General features: G+C 40.3%; 1 long non-coding RNA gene across 2 annotated transcripts in view; it reads left to right on the forward strand.

The window, feature by feature from the left end:
- The window catches only part of LOC114155278 (uncharacterized), a 124,638-nt gene that overhangs the window by 103,239 nt on the left and 2,643 nt on the right, over nucleotides 1-18,756 (forward strand). The gene's annotated exons all lie outside the window — the stretch shown is intronic.

An 18,756-nucleotide genomic window follows, 5' to 3' on the forward strand; every position in this document is an offset into this window, starting at 1 on the left:
CAGCATCAACTTTCTTTTTCGTAGCTTCCGTTAATATTTTGGAGTGGGCATCAAAAAAACAAGAAACCTCTGAGGGTAAAACCAGTAAAACCAACATGCTGACTGGCCTGTCCTTAAATCAGGTGTGCCTGTCGTCGTTCCCCCTCCGTCCGGCGTTGTGCGCGCTCCCGTCTGACACGCTGGCTGTTGGGAATGAGCCATCTGACTGGGAGTGGCTGCCAACAAGAGCAGAATGTCATTAAGAGTGGAGGCTGCTGCGGGCCTGCCACCATCATAGGGAATTCATCGCCACAAGTGATGATGATAATGGACTTTGCTGCAAATGACTTTGGATGAGCAGCGTTTTTGGCAGGAGCCGCACCGGCTGACTGGATTTCTTTGTTTTTTTGTTTTTTAACCTCCGAAGGAACGATTTTGGAGTTGCAGCTGGGATTCCTCACAGGAAAGGAGGAGATTGTGTAAAACCCTTTATTCAGATTTTGATTGCTGAGTTTGTATCATTAGTGATGACTAACAAAAAGAAAAACACAGACATGCAAAATTAATTGATTGTGAACTATTTTCTTGACCTTAACCACACGATTCATTATCTCAAACCGTTTCCGTTTGGCCTAATGACATTTCCACACATCACAGAAACTGAATATAATATATTTATTTATTTTCTTGTTGCAGTATTTTATTAAACCCCACTCCATAATTGGCTATGTCCACTAAATTTCTCCTCTCTTAGAGCCTGGGGAATCAAAAGTAATTGTACAACTTTAGCAGAGCAAAAACCCATGAAGTGGTAAATATACCTTCCTAGTTTCTCCTCCACAGGAGAACAGAGCGATGGGACTCTGACGACTCCATTATGATCTACAGGAAGACCTAACGAGGCCATCGCTCATTATAAAAAGTGACAAACAGCGGTAAGGTTAGTTTTTCTCTCTGAATACGAAACACCTCATTAGAGCTGCAGCAATATGATGCAACAGTGCAGGTGGTCGTCATCAGAGGGAACGTTTCATGTGCAAATTAAAGAGAAGGTAAAATAATTGACTCATAGGCTGTTGACCAAACAATTAGCACTTTCAGACCCTTTTTTTATTTTAATGAAAAGATTTCAGCTCACAGCAGAGAGGAAAGGGCGGCAGCTCTTTCCGGCGACTCGCCTGAAAGAGCCGCGCGTCTGTCTGCGATGCAGAACATCTTTCGGGGTTTGTTTGCGAGGCACGCAGCGAAGTGAGGAACTCTCTGGCTGCTAATGTGACAGTTGCACTCTGGCTTTCAGTTCAGTGGACATGTTGTTTCGGAGAGAAAGCAGGAGGATGGTACCCAACTTATCTGATTACCGATGATGTACATCACACATACCCTACCGACTTCTTGGTTGTTTTTTTTTTGCGGCGAGGCAGCCAAGCGAGAATGAAAGGATGCTGGATTTCTGTAAACAAGGCATGACTGACGCGGCGGCAGACGATTTGTGAGGCTCAGCTGAAGATCAACGTCACACGTCTCTGAACTAAAAGAGATCAGAGTAAAAGCAAAACACCACTTTGGATTAAATCGGTGGTCCTGTGGCACATGCAGCCATATGCATGTTTATGGTTGGTTTTTCACCTGACTCGGATTACAGTGTTGGATTATTTTATTCTAGGCTGCATAAGGGGGAACGTATTGGAAAGGAGGCCATTAGATTCTCATAAAGGTGTCAACCGTTCATAGAAGTAGAATCAGCATTTTGCCTTCCTTCCGGCTGGAACCAACTGAAACACCTCATGGTCAGGAGAAAAATAAAGGTTCATGACTCTTTATGTCAGGGGAAAATAGTGCTGAAGGAGAAACCAGCTAAATGCGTCAGTGATGTGATTTATCCCTCTGGTTTTAGTGACACTACTGCAATAACTAACCTGACTAAAGAGAAACGCATGGATGAATTTCTCAAGAAAATTAGTCCTTTAATCCTGGAAATGTTCTCCAGCTGATCGAAGGCCGACTTTGTAACTGTCTTTATGTGACTCTGAATGTTCAGGTCTGTCGCTACACCCAGATTTCGGGCCTGGTCTTAAGTTTGAAGCTGGGCGCCGACTCTCGATCATTCCTCTTTGGGGCTAAAGATAATAACTTCAGTTTTGTTTCTGTTTAGCTGGAGAAAGCTATGGCACATCCATGCATTGAGGTGCATTTTGCTTAAATGTATAAAGCACATTTAAGTTCAGAGTGCTTTACATAAAAACAAAAATACAAAGTCATAGAACATACAGTCAACAATTGAAGCATTACATTTTGTCAAGTGTCATCATTACACATGAAGATGTCAGTTAGTCTTTAATTTATTATGTTTCAAAAGCAACTCTACACCGGAGGGTTTTTAGTCTAGATTTAAAGGAACTCAGTTTTACAGTTTTCTGGAAATTTGTTCTAGATTTGTGGTGCATAGAAGCTGAATGCTGCTCCATGTTGGTTCTGGTTCTGGGGATGCAGAGCAGAACCAGTAGAACTGATCTTATTTATTTTTCTGAGGACAAAGGATGTAGATATTAAATATAAGGAGCTCCAAGATTGAACCCTGGGTTACTACTCGGAGTCATTTCTTTAACTTTCCTCGTATGTTTCTTATGGTTCAGCACTTCCTGATGGACTGCGCTGACTGTAGCCAGCCTTAGAATCATTTGCATTGCATATGTTTCAGAAAACAACCCCACATTTTGTAAACAACCCCAACGGCCTCCCTATAAGCAACGAGGCAGTGCCTGCTGTGGATTAGGAACATTAATATGCATAGCTTTGCAAAAAGCTCCAAAGTGACCTACATGACAAGGTTCAGTATACACTCCAACTGTGTGCAGCACTTGTGGGACTTAGCTGACCGTGTTACCTTAATTAGTGTCTTCTTGCGGCTGACGGCTTTTTTCTGGAGAGGCTATTGAACTTACCCGTACACTTGTACACGGGAGTCGCAGCGGGTCGCTTGGGTCACCGTGAATACCTGGTCCTCGACGACGTGGGCGCTGCAAAATGGCCGCCATTAGCCCGTAAAGGATGGCTGCTGATGGCCCCATTAGCTGCACTTTAAACTCTTGCGGTGTGTCCCAGCTCTCTGACGATGACACTTCACTTCTAGCAGGTAATCCCACAGGCCCTCCACTGACAGGAGGTATCAATTAACAGATTTGTTTGCTTTCCTCTCCTCTGACCTCATTTGCATAGCCGCCTGCTAGCGCAGCGCTCTGGTTCAGCAGCAGTTTTGACTCGGTGTTTAGTTTTTTTCCAAGCGTCAGATGGCATAAAAAAATAAAAAACCCACACATATTCCAACTGTTTTTGCTAATCCTGAAGTATAAAAGAGAAGTGCTTTGGAGCTCAGAAAGTTACAAGATGTTAGCAAGCACTGCAGGGCAGAGGGCTGTTGACTCATTCCTGTTCAGTCTCTGTCCAAAGGGAGCTCAACATTTCCGATGCTAAAGGACAGCTGTTGCTGGCAGGCCTCCTTCTCACTGTTTTAGGCAGTAATCTGTCAGGGCGCTATTATAACCAGCATGCTCTGCCCTGTAGGTGGAGGCAGAGATATTGGATTCGGGGCTTTGTGCATAGCAATGAGACCGGACAGATGTAAAAATCCCCAGTGAGTTTGCAGGCTTGTTGCTCTGAGTGTTTGCCTGGATCCTCCACATCAACCTTTTGGAGCATGTCTATTCCCATGGTGCACTGCTGTTTCAAGGGAACATTTATGCTGTTTGAGCGGAGGCCTTCAGCGTGATCCAGATGTGCCGTGGCGTCGCTCGTTAGCATTTTCAGAAATGGCTTATTAAATCCGAGTCGAACTAAAACACAAGAATAAGTTTGGTTTTTATTTTATGCCTGTTTTAAAATTCATTAATGCAATACAATTATACAGTAGATGCTACAGACAATGGCATTGAAACACCCCCATATTAGTGAGCGTACCCAATGTAAAACAAAAGGTCAAAACAAGAAATGTCTGATGAAATTCATGTAAATTTATGATGAGACCTATATTTTACTAAAGTCTGACAGGTTAAAGTTTGACTTCTCAAAATTTTATTTTTACTTTCATGTCTGAAGTAAAGATCTGAACTTAACACATAAGTTTCACCTAAAACGACAATAGTTTAAAATGATTTGAAATTTTAGCTCTTCCACAGAAAAATGTATGCGATAAAAGAAGGAAATCTGAAGGAATTGCGTATCAAGGCAGACGTTTGGACACCTGACTGACCGGCACACACTGGAGGAATTTAAAAGCACCTTTTCGTGAGCCTACTTTTCCCATAACTTGTCTGTAAATAACTGCTTGTGGCAGAAATTCAGATTTAAATTTTGAGCCAAATTTTTAGCTGAATGGTGATGATGCTCAACTTTAATTAAAAATATATTTGTAGTTTGTCAACTTGTTTTCTTTTCTTGTAAACTTGCTAAAATGTTGTAAACTTAGAAGAATGTGAATATAAATTAAAGGATCAGTATCTGCCAATATACCTAAGCAGCACCCGTCTGCTCCCAGTATCAATACAGGCATACCCCATAAATCCACCTTAAGAAGAAAAAATACTACAACTCGCCCTAACACTATATAATCTGTCATTTTGTCCTTGAAATTGGCTTAAAGTAGGAAGAAACAGAGATTGTGACAAAGACATATAAAGTGATCTTAGGTGAGATTTCAGCTTCTGCAGTTTTCCTGTCAGATTTGTTAATTTTCTTTCTAAACCAGTTCACTAACTACTTAATTTGTGTCAAAATCTTTGTCCAGGGTAAAAATATACAAAACATTTAGACTTTCATTTAGCCTACATTTAGCCTGTAAGCTGTATGTAAGACACTTTGAAAACTTTTACTGACACTTAGTAACTGAGTTTCTAAGCCTTTTTAGCAAAAACACTGTCAATAAAATAATCAACGTATGTTAGACTGTGAAATTAAATTGTATTTACTTCTATAACCAATTATTTCTAATGTTGCTAATTTGCATAACACCTAATTTGTTTTCTGATATGTTCATATGAAGAATCTTATTTATAAATATAAGCAAAAATCCTTTTTACAAATAGCTGTGAAAAAATTCAGTCAGTTCCAAGTTACTGTTTTTGTTAGTTTTATTCTTTTAAATAAATATTTTTTATTCTCTTAATTTTTGCTTTTTCATTATTTATTTATTTATTCCAGTGAATGTTGACAAAGCATAAAAAATTAGCTTCCCATTTGAGTTAATTGTCTGACCTTTCCTATGCAAATACGCAATTTGAAATCGCACTATGGAAATCCTAGATTAAATTCCCACCTATCCTGAAGTCATAATTGTAGACGTGATTATTTTGGGCCATTTAAAAAAAACACACACACACACAGCAGTCTGAGATGATTAGCATGAGCTCTGCTTTTACACTCGTTTTGCAAAGACACATGTATACTTACAGACAATCCAAAGATAATTACCTGCTCCGCTCGCATACTGTTTTCATGATTAGGCGCCAAAGTTCACTGGCCGATAATGATCAACCCGCATCATTTTCTGGATGTACAATTTGTACCTAGTTTGGATCGTAGATTCAAACATGCCAATCACGATGAATGAGGACGGACACAGAAACTGAACGTAAACACTGCGAGAGGGGATGTTTTTTGTTTTTTTTTGACTCCATATACGAGGGTGAACTGCAAATTAGTCAGGAAACGAAGCTGTAAATATGGACTCCATCTCGCCGCTTAATTTAGTTAAATATGCTAAGGTCTTCTCAATTATAACTGCAGCAATTTCCATCACTGTTGCTGATTTAATTGCTGCATCCTGCAAATCTCTAAATTGCACAACTTTTCTTCCTTCCACACAAGCCTGCAACTATGCTGATGTCTGTAATTAAGATCTGTCTGCTTCTCTAATCAAACTAAATCTCTTGGACGATAAACAGAAGGCCTGTAACTGCTCTTTCTTTTTCTTTGATTTTTCTCCCTTTTTTGTGCATGTTTTTGTTTAACTGAAGTCTATTTGGATTTTTATAGCAAATCTTTGTTAAAAAGAGGAGGGTGGAGTTTTATTAGATTTGTCAACAATATTTGATTATTAATAGTGCACAGCTTCAGTTTTAACAGCTAAACCTGAGCGATTAGGCCTGACATCTGGGTGTGGTGATGGACTCAGACCTGAACCTTCACAGTCACATAAAGACAGTTACAAAGTCAGCCTTCTATCACCTGAAAAACATAATGTTCCAGAAGGTTCAAAGATGTCTTCACAGATCTGCCTAAAAAGAGAACCAACTTTAGAATACTTTTAGGACGCTGAGTGGTAGGGAACGTCCACCATGTGCAGGAGCTATAGTCCTTAGCACGGCTGTCCTTGGTTCAATTTCTGATCTTAAGACTTTATTTCAATTGGTGTAAATTTGAATCATGACTTGAACTTTCAAAAATGACTTGTGAACTTCTCTGTTATTTTGTAACTAAATTCAAATTGAACCTGTTGTGTAGAACTTAAACAATATTTAATATTCACACATTTGTTTGATTATATAATCATTCAAACCCAGTTTAAGAGCCATTAGAAACTCAGAATATGAATCATAAACAATGATGGTGTCACTCTGCTAATTTTAGTAAGTGAAGTGACAGATGTTATGAATTCCCTTCTTTTCTGTTATACTAAATTCCTTAGAATATGTAATGGGTTTTGTATAAAAAACAAGTTATTTGAGGTTTCATTTAAAAACTTAAAGGTGTATATTTTGCTTGCATATCTTGGCTGAATCCCCAGTGAACTCCTAGTTTTCGTGGTGTAAGTCGCACATAGCGTGTTTTCAAGCCTCTTATCAACACTTCAGCTTTAGCAGGCCTGCATTTCACACATTTCGGTTCTTGGCCTGTTCTGAGGCTCAGAAACACGGTCCTTTGGACATGGCCGCACCGCCAACAGATGGCGAGAGCATCTTCATGCTTAGCGGATGAAGACTGACAGCGGATAGCCGACTGCTTCCCCTTTGGATGGAAGCTTCCCCTCCAATGAAGGCTCTCCAGGATGATGAAAGGAAATGTATGTTTCCCCAGAGGCATAATTAAGGTCCGTTTTTAAACTTATGTAACCAGCTTTCCTCAGTAAGGAAAGACAGATGGAGACCTATGGAGGCTTTGTGACGGCGTGTTCAACTTAGAAAACCTAAAGTGCCTTGGATTCTTAAAAAAGGACAGGATCAAATAAAAAATACATTTTCATAATTTATAGATTTAGATTTTCTTTATTTCAAGATGTTTTTTAAATCTTAAGTACAGCTAAAAGTCAAACATTTAACACTTTATCACTTTTTTTGTACTTAACACAATTTTCCAGTTTTTGTGTTTAAAAGGATCCATAATTAAACTTTTTATGTATTTAATTTGGATTTTAAGCAATGCTGCATTTATCTGTATTGATCTGACACCAAGTAAACACAGGGCCAGTATCACCAATACTGATACTGATATCGATATTGATATTGATATCGATACTTTTTGAATAACATTAACACGATGAATAGAAAAGGAAAATAAACGTGCATTATTTCCTACATAAAGTTTAAAAAAGTCATTTGAGAGCAAATAAAAACATCTTAAGTAGTTTGAAACTATGATACAAAAATAAAACAAATTTCAAGAGGTAATCTGAAACTAAATTGTTCTCACCACACTAGTATTAATCCGATACTGATAACAATATTATCAATATTCTGATTACCATAAATCTCGCTAGAGAAACAGCTATTTTAGTGTCACCTTTTACTACAAACATTTAAAAGCAATATATCTGAATTGGTTGGAAAAGAAAAGAAAAATTTGTTACAATTATTTTTTAAACTGCTGATGGAAATCATTTTGAAAAGAGAGAAATATGAAGAAAAGAGAGATGACCAAGCACTGAAGAATTGAACAATATGTAGCTGGCAGTAAAATAAAAAATTACTTCAGCCTCGCTCCATCTTTATAATCGGTTTCTTCTGGTTGAACTCTACTAAAGTGATCACTCTAAATAAGAATATTTGGGGTTTTAGATCTATCTGAGGGCTGCAGAAACTGTCATGTTTTCATCATAATCTCAATCTCTTCTTTCCTTTATTAGGGTAAACAGCACCCGTCCTGAGCTTCATAATCCTGATTACATTTTGTGTGAGGTAAGCAAGTAAAATACGAGCTCTTCCTTCATCGCAGCGACTAATGAGGCATCAGGATGAAGTAGTTTGTTGTCTCTCATAACCAGATGGATGTAGGCCCTGATTAAAACCAATTAACTCTCCCCCAGATCTAAATAACTTTTCTGTCATTAATGCACATATTTTACACCTCATTAGAGGCACGGTGATTGGAGGTAAAAAAAAAAGAAAAGAAGAGGAAGTGATTTGCATTTCAGATTCACAATATGCTTAGGATGGGGAAACAGAACATGCATGCAGTGAGGAGAGGGAAAGAAATGATGCAAAGTGGCTTAAAGGACTGTGAGCTGAGCGAGCTTCAGGAGGCGACACATGACTTCTTCCAATTAACTGCAGGGATTTTTTTGTGTTTTTTTCTGCATTCAGTTCATTCCTTCTCCAGCACCTCCCTTCCTCTGTGTGCTGAAATGTGCATCGTGGGGTGAAACAGGCAAGATGTTAACCAATTTTATTTTTAATCTTCCCTTTTGCTGCCGAGCGTGTCGATCGGGCATCGCGTCTTCTGAAATTTCCTCGCCTCTTTCATGGAAACATATTGGGGCAGAATTCGCCAGCTGTCGGCCTCCTCTCCCTTCTGCTGCCATTATCCTCAGGCCCCACCCCGCCTTATGGCCGGCCAGCCTGCCAGGAACAGGGGCGGCGCTCAAAATCAAAAGGTGGCTCTTCTCAATTCAGGCCATCATCATACGCTTAACCCCCCCCAAACGCCCCGTACCCTTCACCCTTCCACCAACCATGCAGGCAGGACAACCTAGATGCTCCAGAAACGCGCCCGTCCTGCGTTTGTTGCCATGAAAGCGTGTCGCACACACAAGGCAGGGCTTTGGCTCTGTGGATTGTGATCGTGCCTCTCATGTGACCATATGCCAACCTCTTCATCCCCCTTTATCATCCCGCAACATGTCTGTCTCTGCAGAGGGACGCACACGAAAAACACCCTGCTGCTCGTAATTCCTCCCTCCTACAACGGCAAAACTCTAGGTTATGAAAAGATCTGCATGTCCTGGAGTTTTTTTGTGAATTGATTATCAGTTTAAATATAACTGGGCCTTTATTAACATTTATCATGATATTGTAATTTTACCATAATAAGGATTTTGATTTATCGTTGTCACAATAAATTCCAATTAATGATATTTAAAAACCTCCAAAGCTGTCCGTATTGTCAGGAATTTTTTTCCACTGTTTGTTCAGAGTGTGCAGTTTATCTGAGGTTAACTGAATTTAAGAGACTCAGTAAACCTCAGAAGTCTCCATCCAACAGCTGCGTTTCTAATAGGGGATGCAAACAATTAATTCATCTACAATTAATTGTCAGTCGTTTGTTAGATTAAAATTAGTTCCAGTTGAATGATAAAGTCTGCTTAGGACTTTTAGTGTTGTAGTGTGGCCGCCGTCCAACAGATGGCGCCACTGGTTCTCCTTAAGCGGAATCAGTTGATACAGAAACAAAAATGTAACGTGATGGGAAAAATATTGTGCCATTAAGCACAGTTGACTTTGAGGGTTGTGGAGAGTTAATGAGCTCTATGGAGCGCCATTTTATTTATTTTTTATTTTTTAAAGAGCAACTGCAGACGGTATTTCGGTCTCTCTGTTCACGGGGAACTAAATGCTTCACATATTTTATTCCTTTAATCTTTTTCCATTCAGCAACGTAAAAGGTTCCTGTTTTGTTATATTTATTGAATGTGTCTGAGGTTAATGTGAGAAAACAATTTTCAGTTTATTCAGTGAGTATTAATAAAGCTGACACAAAATGTTAAAATTTAATTTTTTATTTTTTTAAATTTTTTTTTTTAATTCAACATTATTAGAAAAAATTCAGCCTTTCAAGTTACAGAAAGATGGTTGGCCCTCATGATCACACTGCAATGCCTGTTTAAAAAATGAGGAGACCAAAAGAAGTATCACCTAAACGTAGCTTTATAGAGCAACCACTTAAAAAACAAAATGGCCACAGATGAGTTTGGGCTGCAGCCTGGGCTCGTTTCTCTCCTGAGGCCCGGTATCTGGTGCTGTTCTGGAACGTTCAAACGCGGCTGGCATTTCCTCATTAGCGGTTTTCGTTAGCCTCGTTTTGGTGCTGTCACAGCCAATTTCCGCAACGTCTCCCCGCCCAGACCTCCATCGTTCCAGACAGGGAGAAGGACATGGGGGTAAGAGGATTATTTATCTGAATGTCTCCATAAACACTCTCGCCTCGTTTCAAGGGCTCAGGGCTCATTAGACGACTGAGGAGTTAGCAAACGGAGGCTCAGGTGGGTTTTGTGTAGCTGAAAAGATCTGCTTCTGAGTTTCAGACTACTAGAGTCTCTAGCTGCGTTTCCTTAACAAATCTGCACAATGTGTTTGTCAGTATTCTGCTGATGTTGAAAAAACACAATTTCATAATTGCAGGGTTTCCATTAAATAAGGAACTTAATTAAAACAACCCCCATTAAAAAGCTTGTTCAAGCAATAAGTCAATAAAAATCATGGCAACAACATATGTAAACATTTACATGAGCTATATTTGTATTTCAGCCGTCAGAGGAGACGATGGAGTTTCATTCAGTCATTGGAGCAACAAACCTGTTACACTGGGGAGCGCCTGTGTGTGCGTTGTTTTGGGGAAATTGTAGTCGGTGATTTTACAGAAGTATTCAACACATTCAAACAACAACTTTTTATGAACTGTGCGACAATGTGAGACGTCTGGTGGAGCCAGCTGCTCATTGTTCAGAAAAAACAATCCATCACCCTACAACTCCTTCCTGTCATCTTCTTCTTCGTTTTCAACAATAATAACATCTGGGTGTTAATAGTGTGTCTTGTATGATGCAAAAAACTGTTCAATATCTTTTTCGATATGGCTAAAAAACTACCTCATCATAGCAAAAAACATTAGTCTCCATTAAGCAGATTTATTCTCGTAATTTAAAATTTTGCAATTTTATGGTTAATGGAAACGCGGCTGGTGATTGGGCTGGGTGAAATGGATTTAAAGTTTTACCTCAATAGTTGGTGGTACTGTTGTAGTAATTCTAGAAATGATAACAAGAACTATTTATTATTTTGTCTTTAGGTCTTTATGGCTTCGACTGTGGGTCACATCAATTATAGCCCCACAAACACAAATACTACTCTTGAAAAGCAACTCCATTTGTAATACTCTTCTTTGGGACACCAGTCACATGATGAAGTGTAATTTCTATCATTAAACTGCAAACTGTAACCACATTTAATCATATTTTCAAATTTATTGATATTTTCTTGATGGTTCCATTGAATAAACAGTGGAGAAAATAGCAAAACTAAGAATCCCAACAATACAGACATTTTAGGGGGTTTTAAATATTAACTGAAACTTATCATGACAACAATGAATCAAAAATGATCAAATTTATCGTAAATAAATGATAAAGGCTGTTAAATGCCCTCCGCCAGTCAGTGATGGCACTAAATTCCTGGAAGAAGCACCTGGTCTCTATTGCAATTGGAAGTAATGAAAATAATTCTGACATTTTGTGCATATTAGACTCTGAACAAGTAAAACTTAATATGTTTTTAGTTTAACATACTTAGTTTGAGTATTTTAAACCTCCAGGTCATTAAGCCAGTCAGACAAGTGCGTCTGTCGGCGTTTGGAGGCGTGTGTCACAAAACAAATGTTGTGCTCAGACTTTATTCTTGTTTTTTATTTCTGCGCCGGCGTTAATTCAGCCTAACAAAAGCGCTCATTAGTTCTAATAAATCCTGCGATTCTTGCTCTCTCCGTTCCACTGGAGCCTGACCTTTCTCTCTGCACTGCCCAGAAAATCTCCTGCTTGGGTTTTCACCGTTTGATGCCTCCGTTAATTGGGAATGATTTAAGCTGCTTCTTCTGCTTCTGTCGCCGGTTGAATTCAGCATGGATCTAATGGCAAATGTCACCGTGAATTGCTTGCTGAGGTATTTGGGCGAGCGTGTAATTTTATTTATTTTTTATTTTGTGCGCCAGCCCCCCCCCTTCAACCCCTTCAGCCCCACAAATGATGTGTTTACGTCACTAAAACAGACTTTTGGAAAGCTGACGGCTTCAAGAGAGGGATGACCGAAGCGTCGGCACAAGCAGATGATGGAATGTGCAAAAAAATTCACATTTTTCACGTTGACATGTAACATTAGCAGAATTCAGTGTATTTTGTTTGAAATTATTTAAATAAATGACAATATTGTTGTTTTGAGACCATTTTTTAACTAATATAATGATAAAAACATAATAATGCAAGTGTACTCTTCATAAGATCAATTAACTTTAATTTCTAACAAACTTTTAATTCTGCAACTAGAGGATGTTTTAAATAGCAAAAATAAACAAAGTGACAAATAAAATGTATACTGAAGTTTTTGTGCACAAAATTGTTCTTCAAAAAAGGAATTTGAGACCAAAATGCCAGACTGAAACTAAACTTCTTTATATAGGGTATTTGGTAGACAGACATGAGAAAAACAGTCATAGAAATGGAAATTATCAAGTTCATTTTAACTTTTCATGCCTTTAACTGAATAATTATTACAAAGCTTATTTATGGTCTGGTCAAAATCAGACCTAAATCTGAGAATCTCTGGCAATCTGTGTGAGAGTCGCTTATATCTAGTACTTTTTCTTCAATATTAACTGATTATTGACCTAAAACCAGATCCTGTATCTTGCTGAAAAACAACTTGTAAGCTAGTTTTGTCTTATTTCAAGTGTACTAAGATATTTGCACTAGAAATTAGACCAAAAATACTTGATAAGATTTTATGTTTTTGTATTGTGGGGATCCTGATAAATAAAATCTCAATAAAATACATTAAAGAACAACTTATGCAGGGTAATGTATTCCAAACAGAATTACTCCCCAAACACTATTCACCAACAGCAGCGGAAAATGATCAGCGAGTCAAAGATCAGAGCCAATCGGATCTAATTATTCCTGTACAGCTCAAACCATGTGACATTCAGCAGAAAGGTTAGCAGGAATCCCCAGACCTAATCTACAGAACCGGGGCCTCCTGAGCCTTTTGGACCTGAACAAAACAAGCAGGCACAAATAACACAAAGACAAACAAGACTGAGGTGAAACTTTGCTCTGCTTCTGCAGAAGCAGCAGCTTGTGTGACAAATCTACTCTGATGCTTAGGTTGATTAATTTAAAGGTCACAGTTGTGCTGAAAAGCTCCACTTTTTATTATCTTGTCAGTCCTTCATGATGATGATGTGTTGTTGTAGCTCCCCTACTTTCAACATCAGTGTAAAATTAAATAGCTTGAAACTGGGGAAAAAAAGCCCTGCTGCTGATCGTGCCACTGTTTCCTCGCTCTGCAGCCAGCCAAATGATCTGCTTCTCCTCTTATCTGAGCTCTCCGTTCCTCCCTCAAATTATATTTTGCTAACAAACATGAAGAATAGCAGGCATCAGATTGCCACCGTTGGTTTGCAGAAGCCTACCCTTGAGACCGTGTCCTCTCGCCTCGTTTTGCCTTCCATCTCGGCGGTTCTGTTCGGAGATTTAGGATAGTGACGGATCATTTTAAAGATGCCTTATTCACCCATCATGTGCTAAAAAACCGCCATAAAACTGATTGTTTTCCTTGCGGTTGATGTGCATTGTAGAGGGGGAAAAAAGCAAGAGATGAGGGGGGAGAACCTTGATTAAAGTAAGAAGAACGCGCTTCTGTGAATCAGAACGTATAAATCAGGAGTCAATGTGGCGTAGTGGATCTAAGCAGGGAGCGAATAAACAGCCCATTAGATTTAGCCGAGCATCATCATGCTCAAACGTCTCTCTCTAATCTCACTTCTTACCAAGTTTTTTTTTTTTGTTTGGTTCTCTTGGTTTCTCAAAGTGGGACCTATTGCCCAAAATTAACATTTTGCAAATGTTTATATTCCCATGCTTCTAAAAGAAGCCCAAATGCCATTAAAAAACACAAAAAATCCTCCCGGATGTTTTTTGGTTAAAATGAAACATTTTAAAAACCAGTCCATCACCTAGCAGCAGCAGCTGAGCTCCAACAGGTTTGGTCAGCTGGTTTTGCCGCTGTACAATGGCTGCTTGGAAAGACAAGCGTTGTTTTGTTTACTTATCATCCAGAAACTACTTGTATTCTTTTTGGTTGTGCAGGAGACCCCACTTCTGCTTTTTGAAGATGTACGGTTGCATCATTGCTCATCTGTTTGCAGCCATTTTCATGTTGAGTTGAGTTGAAAATGTTGAGTTGGGGGCGTGGCCAGCAGCAGCTTATTGGATCTAAAGTGACAAAATGCCTTAAAACAGTTGAAAACAAGCAGAACTGACCATACTGAAACCTCATGACCTAAGAATGATTTTGAGCAAAAAATGTGATGAACATGTTTTGCATAGACTATAGGCCGATCCTAACCTGTTCACGGAAGCATAATGGGTCACCTTTGATGCTTCAACTAACTGACTCTGTCCTCTAAATATGTTGCATCCTTTAGTTTCCCCTTTAGGGAATGGAGTAAATGTGTTGGCGTGTTGAGTAACTGCAGCCTGACAGTCTGTTCTGTCACTGAGTTCCTCTCTGTGCTGGGTGTCTCTTTGGTTGCCTTTAACATGATTCACCAGAGCAATAACAGGGCACTTAGCCGTGCTCTGGTTTCTGCTGTTGCCCGCATCATCATCATCACGCGGGCTTTGTCGTTTCGCCTGCACATTGGGCAGTAGGGCAGCAAAGGTCCATTTGAGTCACAGCTGCAGCCGGACAAGAGCAGATGTGCTTCTTGAGGAGGAGAGGCAAGGCGAGCGTAAGGCATGTGGCAGAAAATCTGGGGGAATGGGGCGAGAAGGCACCATCAGGCCGTGGCTCGGCTCTGCCGCTTGTCTCGTCTCGTTGAGCGTATGCGGCGTCCTATGCTTCTTACAGGCAGCAGCTGAGCCAGTCGCAGTGGGGTCTGTACACTCTTCACTCCACTCGGCCTGGCGTCCTCCGGCTCGGGGGCTGACATTTCCAGAGGTGCTAAGTCACTCTGCATCTTGTTACTCCCCCTGACAAGTGGAGCTGGATCACAGCGACTTGAGACGGGAGGGGGAGGCAACACGCTTTCGCACAAGTCACTGATCTTCCCCCGCTGGAGGTGCTGAGATCTCAAGGTGTTTACAGAAGATGGGGCGAGGTGTCAATCTCACGTTTGGCCCGGCAGGCCACCCCTGGTGTCGGTCAGGTGTGAGGAGCAGTGCAAGGTCGCGTCGGTGGATTGGGGGCGGTGGATCGGTTGACGGAGAGGAAGGGCATCGCAATGACAGGTCTGCGGTGTCAGCGGTCAGATTGCCCAAAACCAAACTTCACGGCGGATTTTCTTGGACGCAGCAGTCGAGAGTGACACAAGTTCCTAAAGCCGGAGGTAAAAATAGACGCTTGATTCACTTGTCATTTTGCACAGAGTGCAGTCGCAACAAACCATGAAGGAGTCCGGGATCATCTGCTCATTCAGCCTGTCAGCTGGAGACTTATTGGAGGGTTTAGAGAAAAGGTCACTCCACTGCTGAACTAACTGGAGTCACAGTCGTCATGCTGCAGAGAAACGGAGCTGCACCACTCACTCCGCCTCAGATCTCTTCAAGCAATCCCAACTCCCTTTTCATGCAGACATTACTGAAAGCAACAAAGACTCAACTGTCAGTACCTTTAGAAAAAATTTGCCTCGTTATCGAAATCTAATCGGTAACCGGAGAAAACGCAAAAAAAGATTTCCATTGATAAATTAGCTTTTTTAAGTGAAAAGCGATCCAAAGACGGTTTATACTCTCAGTGTGATGATATCACTGGATCTCTTTCACTCTCCATAAATCAGATGAAATACAGCAGGAAACGTTGCAGGTGTTTTCTGCAGACAGCTCAGACCTGTAACCAAAGTCCAGCAGAGCTGCCTGCCAGCAACATGCAAACAGATGCAGGTGTCTGCTCCTCTCCACGTGTAGAACGAGAATCCCAGAGGCTGTTTTTGAAATAACTCTAGTTGTAAACCAGCAAGACACACAGAAAAACATAAACAAATTGCCAAGATGCAGAAAGAAAACGTCTTACACCAAAAATCCCAATTCTTGTCTCTTACAGTTGCCACTTTGAGGGATTTCTTCTCTTGTTGATGTTGAAGTTTGTTTGAAAAATCTCACTGCTGTACTTGTAGCAATGTTGTCGTCAAGAACTGATATTTTAAATTCTTCTGAAGTGAGACTGAGTGACGGCAGAGAGCCGCCTCTCTATTATGCATGTGTTTCCATGACAGAGAGGAGAGCTTGGCCTGACAAGGTGGCATATCCCATCATGAATTAATCACTCTACAACTTTCATCGGCAAAGACTGAGCTTTTTAAATGGTTACACTTTGATTTTTGTCGGTGGAAAAGGCTAATTTCTAAAGTTTTATGCACACAGATTAACAGAGGAAAGATGTCTGACCAGAAGAGCAGGAAGGGGTTGATGCTTAATGATGGACCTGCAGATACTCAAACTTATAACAAAAATCTGTACTGGAACAGTCCGTTTGAAAACATTAAAAAAAATTACTTGTGATAAGTAAATAAAAAATTTGGGATTTTGGGAGAAAATGTTGGAAACCCCTGGTCTATCCTTATGCAATAAACAACAAATCAATTAATTGCATAAGTTAAAGTAAACTCAATAATTTCCATTAGCATGATTTACCCTTTTTTCTCTTTTCTCTCTTTCTACCAAAATCTACATGAGAAAAGTATTCAGACTGTTGTTTCGGACTCAACTAGCCCTTTTTATTGAAGGACAATTTTGTTTACAGAGACTTTATTTAACATTTTATTAATTGTTTTAGGTTTTTGTTTACTTATTTTGGATATTTCAAATGTCTTCCAGCTCCAGCGTTAAATGTTTATTGATCTTTGAGAATGTGTTCTTGCCTTACTATTATATTACTTGAAAACCAAAATGTTATCGTTTATCACAATAACGTCTGGGACAGTTTTATCATTCTGCAAAATTTGTTACCATGACTGGCCTAGTTTCCACCACATACAAGTCATAACTGGGTAGGAGTTCCAGTTGGTTTGTGTATTTATTTATTTTTTGGGGGGGGCTGCGATGTCAGAATTTCCCAGTTCTGAGCACAACTGGATTGCAGCATTAGGCCCAGTCTGTGTGACTGACAGCTTTCGGATTTTTTCTCTCCATCATTGTGAAACAAAACAGATTTTTTTAAGTGATGGAAAACATTTGGCGAAGTGACCCGGCTCGGCGTTTGTTGGTCGGAGTCCATGCAGCCGTGCACTTTGGACGGCATGTGTCTCCCGGTACAGATGTCTGCATGGCCCGCAGCCAAAGCGATGCTGACGTTATAAATCAGCCACAAAATAAACAGATTGATGCAACCAACAAACATTAGGCTAATGCCTTGCGTAGATTAGTTTAGTATACGTGTCAAGATGATTTTTTTGGACTTGCTGGTTTTGTTAGCTTACAAAAAACTCCAGAAGTTTCGATAGTATTCTAATAATCAAAATGGTGTTGAAAATGTAAAGAATTTAAAATAGAAACTTTTAAGCACTTCTTCGACATTCAGCGTCCTCTGCATGGCTCTCGCCTCCCTCTGTTCCTCCCCGTCTTTCCGGCTCTGGGACTCTGTTGGGTTTTTTGGGGGGCGAGGACGTGGAGGAACAGCTGGGTCCCATCACTTCTCATCGGGAGCCTGGGAGAGACGTCGCTGACAGAGTGATGCACAGAGTCTGTCCTCGCTAATGACTGCGCCATTCTCCATCATTATCGCCATCATTAGGAAATTAGGGGGACAGAAGGTATTTACTGTAAACCTGCCACCTCCCAAGGAGAGATAAATAGAAACTGATAAATGTGATCGCGTGACGCTGCCTGTCTATTAACCTTCCCATTTTCCAGCTCCAGCATATGCACATTTAACAATCATTAATATTCTCTAATTGGGCCAGTTTCTAGTGAGGAAAACGCTGCTGATGAATGATTCAGAACAACAGTGGGATCTTTGCAAATTTTCATTAAGATTAAACTGTTTTTCCAGGTCACCTAAAATCATTTTTCACATTCCCGCGCCGCGTTTCCTTGCAGATACCAGGCTTTTGTTTTACACTTCACCGACGAAGCTGCTAGGAGACGGACTAAAGGGGCATTTAACATCTTGCTAACAGCTTGGCAGTGCTGCAGAGTCTGATTGTTTGCTGTTTGACCGCGTTACAGCTGGACAACAGCGCGTCAGGACCGACGTCAAGGGCACAGGCACAAACACACCCACAGAAATCACACATGCGGGCCTGCAGAGGGGAATTGAGCCCGCTCAGCAGATATCTACAGGACGTATGTTCTGTGTGACACAGAGACACAGACTGAGCTGGGGGCAAGGAGACTGTGGATGGTGGGATGGAGCGGGCTTTCACAACTGGTTAGTTTGGGTGTTTCTTCAGCAATTATTACCATCTGGGCAGCAGAGTGTTCGCTGGCTTTGGGAGTCTCACTTTTTTTTTATAACTCTTACTTTTGCTTTTGTTTTGTGGGATTCTTCTTTAGTCGTTAGTAATTTCTCATTATTTTGAATTGTGCTT

The sequence above is a fragment of the Xiphophorus couchianus genome, chromosome 12, assembly GCF_001444195.1.
Source record: "Xiphophorus couchianus chromosome 12, X_couchianus-1.0, whole genome shotgun sequence".
Lineage (NCBI taxonomy): Eukaryota > Metazoa > Chordata > Actinopteri > Cyprinodontiformes > Poeciliidae > Xiphophorus > Xiphophorus couchianus.